This window comes from Suricata suricatta, chromosome 9 (assembly GCF_006229205.1).
Source record: "Suricata suricatta isolate VVHF042 chromosome 9, meerkat_22Aug2017_6uvM2_HiC, whole genome shotgun sequence".
NCBI lineage: Eukaryota > Metazoa > Chordata > Mammalia > Carnivora > Herpestidae > Suricata > Suricata suricatta.
In genome coordinates, this window is record NC_043708.1 from 115,543,093 (window position 1) to 115,551,969 (window position 8,877).

Genomic DNA, 8,877 nt, shown 5'->3' on the forward strand with positions numbered 1-8,877 from the left:
GGCCTCCCGCCCGGTCCGCAGCCGCGCGCTCCGCGCCTCGGGCTCGCCGACCCTTCCCGGCTCGCTGCTGTCCCTCGCGCACTCCCCTACTCCAGCCTCAGGTCTGAACCTCCTCGGCGCGGAGCGCGTGCTGCAGCGGCGGCTCTGAGACCCACGGCCTCAAGCAGCCCGCGCGACCCACCCGCGACACCCCCGCGGAGTCCGCGCCCACCCCGCCAGCAGCGCCGGGACACCGCGCGCCTTAGAGATCCGAGGCTGGTGGGGCCCACCAGGTGGATAATTTCTCCCCCTCCGACTCCCAGGAACGGCTGCGGTGTCCCCACACCCCAAGTCCTACCGGCTGGCCCGCCGTAGCTGCGCCCCGGTGCCCTGTCCGGCCGAGCCGCACCGCTCAGGCCGCCCCTGCCTGCCCTCCCGCGCTGGCTTTGCCCCCGCAGTCGCCGGGGGAAAGTTTGCGCTCCAGGCTGCCTCGGGCGCCCCGCCTGCTCTCCACCTCCTCTCTCGGGCCGTGCAGTTCGAGGCTCGGGAGCCCAAAGGAGAGGGACGCGTGCCGGGCCGGGGCCGCCCTTCCTCTCACCCTCGACCGCATCCTCTTACCCTACTGCCGGGGAGTCAAACCGTCGGCGAGGGTGCATCGTCCTGCTCCTCCTCCTCCGCCTGCTCTCGCCCGGCTGGCAGGAGCGGAAGGCCGGTGCGGCGTCACCGCCCCATGCTGCCAGCTCGAACTTGCCCAGCTCTCCCCGGCAGAGCGGATCTGCCGCCCCGCGCTCCCGCCGCCGCCCTGCGGCTCTGCTCTGCGCCGCGCCCGAGGCCGCGCGCTGCCCAGCTGCAGATCCCCCAGCGCCCCCAGTGCACTCGCGCGCTCGCTCTCACCTCTCCTGAGCGCCACATGTCGTCTCCGGGTTTGAAGAACGTTCCTCTGCAGAGACGCTCCGGTAGAGGCCGCCAGACTCTCACCAAATGCGCCCTCGGGCCAGCTCAGCGGAAGGGGGAGGGTGCAGCACCAGTGGCTTTGGCCTGGTTTGGGATAGGCCATATTTCTGAAGTTTCTTGATGGCTTTCAGGAACATACTGGGTGCCTCCTGTAATAACCACTGGTTTCCCCTTTTTACAGAAGAACTGGGAGGGGAGTGTCAGCAAGGCTGTAGCCAGGGCCAATGCTGGGAGTTTTTCTCTTTAAGTCCAACGCTGAGCACCTCCGCAGCCCGGTGTCCTTCCTCAGTCTTCAATACACTCCTCCATGTCCTCATTTTCTATACTCTTTAGAAAGAAATTCTTTTATGAGGCTTTAAAAAAAAATATATATATATATATATATATCTGTAATTCATTGCTACGAGAGGGAAAGCCAGAGCAAAACTGGATTAAATTAGAATTAACCCTTACTTGCTTTCTGTACACATTTGGGTTTCTCCTGAAGTGCTATTTCTTGACAGGAAGCTGCTTGTCAATAGCAAGTGGCTGTGGGTCAGACGACCTGAGAACGGGCCCGGGGTGAGAGCTGCGGAAGCTCCCCAGGGAGTACTCCTTAAGACCCAGACGTCAGTGCACTGCACCCATGCATGCACGCATGGGTTTCAATACTGGGGTTTGTGGGAGTATTGTCTCAGTGGTGCAGAGCGGGTAGGTGACACTAATGACGACTGGAAGGAAATAGGGTCCCCATCAAGCAGCACTGATAAGATGGATGCAAAGCAAGCACATTCCTTAAATTTAAGATTGAAGCATCTTGTTTACCTAGGAGGTAGATGGCTCTTGACTAAGAAAACCTCCAGGGGAAAATGTTCAAGACAAAGTTAAACCGGGTCACCTGGGTGGCTCAGTCTGTTAAGTGTCCGACTTTATCTCAGGTCCTGATCTCACTGTCTGTGAGTTCGAAAGCAGCATCGGGCTCTGTGCTGAGAGCAGGGAGCCTGGAGCTTGGAGCCTGGAGCCTGCTTGGGATTTTCTCTCTCTCTCTCTCTCTCTCTGTCCCTCCTCCATTCACACTCTGTCTCTGTCTCAAAAATAAATAAACATTTTAAAAAATTAAAATAAAATAAAAATAAAGTGAAACCACCAAGACCATGATGAGATTTATACTATTGTTCTGTATCTTTTGTGACACTGCATTGTTTATAGTCACTTTTAACAGAATAATTGTGAGAAAAGGCAAATTTCTGATCTTTCAGTGTGTGAAATCATTCTATTTTTCAGTTATGTCTAATACTGTGTATTCTAAATACAAGCTACCTGCTACTTTAACACATTTCACAAGTTCTGAGACTCTCCAAAAATGAGTAATTGTAAATATATTTCTGAACAGGACATAAAAAGGTATGAATGTTGCATAAAATATACAGGCTAAATATGCATTTAGCCACAGTATTAAAAATTCTGATTCTAGTAGTTCTGCATGAAATACAAATTAGATAAAAGGCACATTTGAAATTCTGGTTATAACCTGGCTAACTTGAACAAATACATTTCTTTATTTTCTAATTTTTCGAAAGAAAAAATCACTGGGATAAGTTTATGGGTAGTCAAAATCATTAAATTAAAAACAATCACAATCAACAATATAATTTTCACCTATTTGGTGTTAGAATTCTAGGTCTAGAGACACCAGTGATAACTGGTCTTCTCAGAGTTAAACAGCATTAGGCACATGAAAGAGTTTAAATAACTAGTGAATTCAAAGCTTTACAGATTATAAAATAAAATCATTCAGAAATTTATGCAAACATATGGATATGCTGGGGATTGCTTTTGGATTAGTAACAGTTACAGACATTACTTTTTCACAATAATATCTTATCAAGGTATCACAGGGAAATAATGAAATATCAAATATAAGTGAATTTATGTTCTTTGGATGAATTATTTTTAAAATTTCCGTGTTTTGGGTAAATTTTTATCAGTTTTAATTTCAGTACATATTATTGAATATATGGAAATTACATTAAGTAAAAGCTAATCTTTATCAATTGTATTTAAGCATGGGGCTTGGATACTTACCTCCTCCCTGTGATAAAATGATAATCCAGTCTCTCCTCTTAATATTTATGAATATATAACAGAGCCTTAGGTCAGATGGACCTCAGGGGATACTGGAATAGTGACATACCAACATTTAGGAGTTTATTTATTACCACTTTAGTAATGTTTATTTTAATATACAATTCAGTGTTTGCCCTGAGGAATAATGGTCTATCAGCTGAATTCCCATTTGTTCCATTAGTATTTTCCCTTTTATTGAACGACATAAAACAAAAATAGTCACACTTCTGAAAAGCAGTAGAGGGCACCCCAGTTCCACATAACCTCAGGGTTAACCAGTCTCAATCAGAATTTAGTTTTTAGTGTGAAACCCTAAGATAGCTGAACTTGGGGATGCTGGGCAATGGGTGGAGCACTTGCCCTAATAACATCCACTGTATGCCACCCAAACCGAGGCTTTGTGTGAGTAGATGTGGCACAGACGGCTAACACATGAGAAGCAATGTCACCATGAGGAAGCAGAGCTTGACAAGAAGTTGAGTGGAGGATGTCATAAGCCGAGAACCTATTTAATAGAATAAGGCATTTTTGTAGAACTGCATGTAATTTTACATTTATGAAAAATGAGGGTAAAGAAAGCAAGAGGTAAGATGAGGCAGATATGCAGAGGCCAGTTAAAAGAAGATACGAAATGTGGATCTAAGGAGTTAACTTTCTCCTTTAACCCCGAAGGAGCTACTGAATAGTTTTGTTGGTCAGTGGAAGGACATGATTCTAGAAGAGATTCACCCTGGTAATTGTAAAGGGGGAAAAAAAGTGTTGGGTGGAGACAAAGCCAGGCTAAAAGCAGGTAAGAATATCACAATGCCAGCCCATGGTGGGAATTTAGTACTTACTTGAGTTACTTCATTAATGGAACAATAAACTCATTGATTCTCAGGTATTCAAAGCAAATTTTTAAGTGCTTTACTCAAATGCAAACAAGAGTCTTGACTGTTAAGAAAACAGAAAGGTCAAGTCTGACTAGAAGAAGGAAAATTCCTGGGGAAAGATGACGATTTAAACTCAGAAAAAGAATTTGGACAGAAAATATCAGAAAAAACAAGAGTAGGAACAAGGGTAGAAGGTACAGGATGCGCTCAGTAATAAATGCTCCATTCACAGAAAGCATACTCTGTGTTTTCAATCCATCATGTATTTATTTTGTTTTCACCTTATTTAAGTTAGAACTCTTGTATTAGCAATCTGAAGGCTACATGTAGGCCACAGCCATGTTTTAATTAGCCAGCCCTGTTTTAAAATAAATTAGAGGAGCACCTGTGTGGCTCGGTCGGTTAAGTGCCTGACTCTTGATTTTGGCTCAGGTCATGATTTCACGGTTCATGATATCAAACCCCGGTTGGTCTCTGCACTGACCACTCAGAGCCTGTTTGGGATTCTTCCTCTCTCTCTGCCTCTCTCGCCATTTATGCACATGCTTGCATGTTCTTTCTCTCAAAAATAAAAAAATAAACTTTAAGATAAATTAGAGACAATTAAAAACCATGTTTCACATGAATAAATGCATAAGCAAATTCATGAATAAAAAACTACTCTAAATATCTGGATTTTCTTAAAAAAGAAAACATAGAAAGCTGATTTAGCAATAATAGGCATACAATGCCATCTTCTCACCCTACCCCATTCTACTTGTGGACATGGGCTCCTTAGAAAAATGTAGTCTATTTTCTTCCTTCCTTCCTTCCTTCCTTCCTTCCTTCCTTCCTTCCTTCCTTCCTTCTTCCTTTCTTTCTTTTTTTTTTTTTTTTTTACATTTAGCCTGCCCACTTCACTTATGTTACCTGGCAACTAGAACTAACTGAGGTGTTTAAAAAGATTTACAATTTTTTATTCTGATTTCACTTTTCTGTGTCACTTTCTTGTTAGTTAAATCTATTTTGTTTTTACTAGTTGCTTTAGGGTTTAAAAGAGGTACCTTTAAAGTATTATATAGTCTACCTTTAAGTAACATTATACCATCTCATGTATAATATTTGAATCTTACAACATACTATTCTTTCTGTCCTCTGTGCTATTGTCACGTTACTTTTACATATGTGGTTAGACAATTGTCTTTTACTTTAACAATCAATCGTCTTTTTTTAATTCCAGTAAAATATAAAATTTACATTTAAACCTGCTTAAGTGTACAATTCAGGGACATAAGTTCACTCACTGTGTTGTGCAACAATGATTACTATCCATCTCCAGAACTTTTTCATCATTCCCAGCTGAAACTCTGTAACGACTAAATAACTCACCCCACCCTCAACTCTTGTTAACTACTGCTCTACTCCCTTTCACCAAAGAATCTGACTATTCTAGGTACCTAATATCAGAGGAATCATATAATAATTCTTCCTTTGTGTCTTCCTCATTTTTTGTCATACATTTTTCAGGATTCATACACGTTAGAGCAGGTATTCACACTTCATTCCTTTTTAAGGCAGAATAACATTCCACTGTATGTATACGTCAAAATTTGTTTATCCATTCATGTGTATGTGGACATTTAGATTATGTCCACCTTTTAACTACTGTGAATAATGTTGCTATGAACATTGGTGTGCCTGTGCAAGTCCTTGCTTTCAAGTCTTTTCTATGTATACCCAGAAGTACAGGGTTGTTTTTTTTTATATATAGGGTAATATATATCTAATTTTTTGAGAAACTAGCATGCTGTTTTGAACAGTTGCTATAGCATTCTGCATTCCTAAAAGCAAGAGTCCCAATTTCTTCACATCCTCAACAACACCTGTTTTCTATTCTTTTTTTAATAGCCCCCATTGTTTTGATTTGCATTTCTCTAATGATTAGTGATGTTGAGCATCACATTATGTGCTTATTGGCCATTTTTATATCTTCTTTCAGGAAATGTCTACACAGATTTGTCCATTTTTAGAGTGGGTTGTTTCTTTTTCCATTTTTGTGTTATAGGAGTTTTTTTTTTTTTTACACATTTTGGATATTGATCATGACCAGATACATGATTTGAAAATATTTTCTCTCATTATGCATGTTGCTTTTCTACAATATTGATAGTGTCCTTTGATGCACAAGATTTTCAGTTTTAAAGAAGTTTAGTTTGTCTATTTTTTGTTGCTGTTGCTTGTGCTTTTGGTGTCATTGCAAGTAACCATTGTCAAATTCGAAGTCATGGAGCTTTCCTCTATGTTATTTCTTTAAGTTTTAGCTCTTATATGTACATCTTTGATGTATGTTGAGTTCATTTTGCATATGGTATTAGGTAAAGATTCAAGTTCATTCTTTTGTATGTGAATGTAGAGTTTTCTAAACACTATTTGTGGAAAAGACTATTTTTTTCTCTCACTGAATGATCTTGTCACCTTTGGCAAGTCATTTGATCATAGATGCAATGCAAGGATTTGTTTCTAGGCTTTTTAGTCTGTCTTTATGCCTGTTTCACACTATTTTGTTTACTGTGGCTCAGTGTGAGTCCTCCAACTTCATTTTTCTATTTCAAGATTGTTTTAGGTATTCAGTGTTCCTTGAGCTTCATGTGAATTTGAGAAAATCTTTTTCTATTTCTGTAAAATAATGTACTGGGATTTTGTATTTGTATTTGAGTAAAATTGGCATCATAGCAATATTAGGTCTTCCAATCATTAAACAGGGAATATTTTTCCATTGATTTAAGTCCTGTAATTTCTTTCAGCTATATTCTCTAGTTTTCATTATGGCCTTTCACATCTTTGTTTAGGTTAATTCCTAAGTATTTTATTATTTGTGCTACCTTTGTTCATAGAAAAAGTAATACAGCGACCTTTGAGCAACACAGGGGTTAAGGGAGTTAACATTCCTTGCAGTCAAAAATGTATGTATAACTTAACTTTTAATAGCCTACTGTTTACTGATAGTCTATTAAGACACATGTGTGATATATATACACTATGTTCTTATAATAAAGTAAGCAAAAGTAAACAAAATGTTATGATGAAAATCATAAAGAAAAGAACATACATTACCATTTTTATCCAGGCTGTTACAAATAGCAAGATTTAATTCTTTTTTTTTAGGGCTAAATAATATTATGTTGTATATATATAAATGACATTTTATTTTTCCATTCATTTGTTAATGGACACTTAAGTTTATTTCCATATCTTCACTATTATAAATAATGCTGTAATGCAATGGGGTGCAGTTCTCTTTTGGAGTTAATCTTTCTGTTTACTTCAGATAAATACCCAGAAGTAGAATAGCTTGATCATATGGTAGTTCTGTTTCTAGTTTTATAAGAAGCTCCATACTGTTTTCCATAGTGGCTGCAACAACTAACATTCCATTAGTGCACATGGTTCCTCTCTCTCCATATCCTCATCAATGCTAGTTATCGCTTGCCTTTTTGGTAATAGCCATTCAAATAACTGTGAGGTAATATCTCATTGTGGTTTTGATTTTCATTTCTCTGATGATTAGTGATATTGAGCATCTTTTAATGTATCTGTTGGTCTTCTGTATGTATTCCTTGGGAAAATGTCTATTCAGATCATCTTCCTATTTTTTAATTGGACTGTTTTTTTGCTGTAGAGTTTTATGAGTTCTTTATATACTTTGGGTATTATCCACTTATTGGATATATGATTTTCAAATATCTTCTCCCTTTTAGGAGAAGCTTTTAATTATGTTGATGGCTTCCTCTGCTGCACAGAAGTTTTAATTTGATATAGTTCCACTTGTTTATTTTTGCTGTTATTGCCTTTATTTTTGTATAAATCCAAAAACTTATAACCAAACCAAGATTGATGTCAAGGAGCTTACTGCTTACATCTATGTTTCTTCTAGGAATTTTATGGTTTCAGATCTTACATTCAATTGTTTAATCCAATTTGAGTTAATTTTTGTGTATGAAGTAAGATCGTTTTCCAGTTGACCCTTTTGTTTTGTCAAGAGAGAGCAAAAGTTTGGGAGAGGGCCGAGGGGGAAGAGGAGGGGGAGGAGGAGAAAGAGGAGGAGAAGGAGGAGGGGGTTGGGGGAGAGAGAGAGCGAGAGAAAGAGAGAGAGAGAGGGAGAGAGAGACTCAAACAGACTCCATGCTCAGCACAGAGCCTGACACAGGGCTCAATCCCATGACCTGGGATCATGACCTGAACTGAAATCAAGAGCTGGACACTCAACGAACTGAGCCATCCAGATGCCCTTCCAATTTCATTCTTCTATACATTGCTGTCCAGTTTTTTTTAACACCATTTATTAAAGAAACTCTCCTTTCCCCATTTATTCTTGGATACTTTGTCATAAATTAGCTGTCCATAGACATATGGTTTATTTCTGGGTTGTCTATTCTGTTCCATTGAACTACATGTCTGTTTTAATTCCAATTCCATACTATTTTGAATACATAGCTCTGTAATGTAGTTTGAAGTCAGAGTGTGATACCTTCAGGTTTGTTCTTCTTTTTCAAGATTGCTTTGATTACTCAAAGTATTTTGTGGTTCCATACAAATTGTATAATTGTGTCCTTTAGTTCTGTGAAAAATGCCATTGGAATTTTGATAGGGATTGCATTGAATCTATACTAAAGATTACTTTGGGTAGGTTGGAAATTTTAAAACTGTTAGTTCTTCCAACCCATAGGCACAGATCATGTTTCCATTTATTTGTGTCTTCTATTACCTGCATCAGTGTCTTACAGTTTTTGATGAACAGGTTTTAATCTCCTTGGTTAAATCTATACCCAGATGTTTTATATTTTTTGATGTGACTGTAGATAAGTTTAAAAATATTTGTTTTGATAGCTGATTATTTGTGTAGAGAAATGCAGTTGATGTTTGTATATTGATTTTGCATCCTGTAACTGCTGAATTTATTTATTAACTCTAACAATGTTTTTTTTTT

At 39.4% G+C, this 8,877-nt stretch overlaps 1 protein-coding gene across 4 annotated transcripts in view; it reads right to left on the bottom strand.

Annotated features, from left to right (window-relative positions):
- GABRA5 (gamma-aminobutyric acid type A receptor alpha5 subunit) overlaps nucleotides 1–955 on the bottom strand; it is an 86,191-nt gene extending 85,236 nt beyond the window's left edge. For 2 of the 4 annotated variants that reach the window (XM_029951802.1, XM_029951800.1), the window contains exon 1: nucleotides 598–772. The gene's annotated coding sequence lies outside the window, so the exon portion shown is untranslated. Of the gene's footprint in view, nucleotides 1–337; nucleotides 393–597; nucleotides 773–873 lie in introns of those variants that run through there. The other 2 variants (XM_029951803.1, XM_029951801.1) reach the window with 2 other exon arrangements.
- Nucleotides 956–8,877: the final 7,922 nt, after the last annotated feature.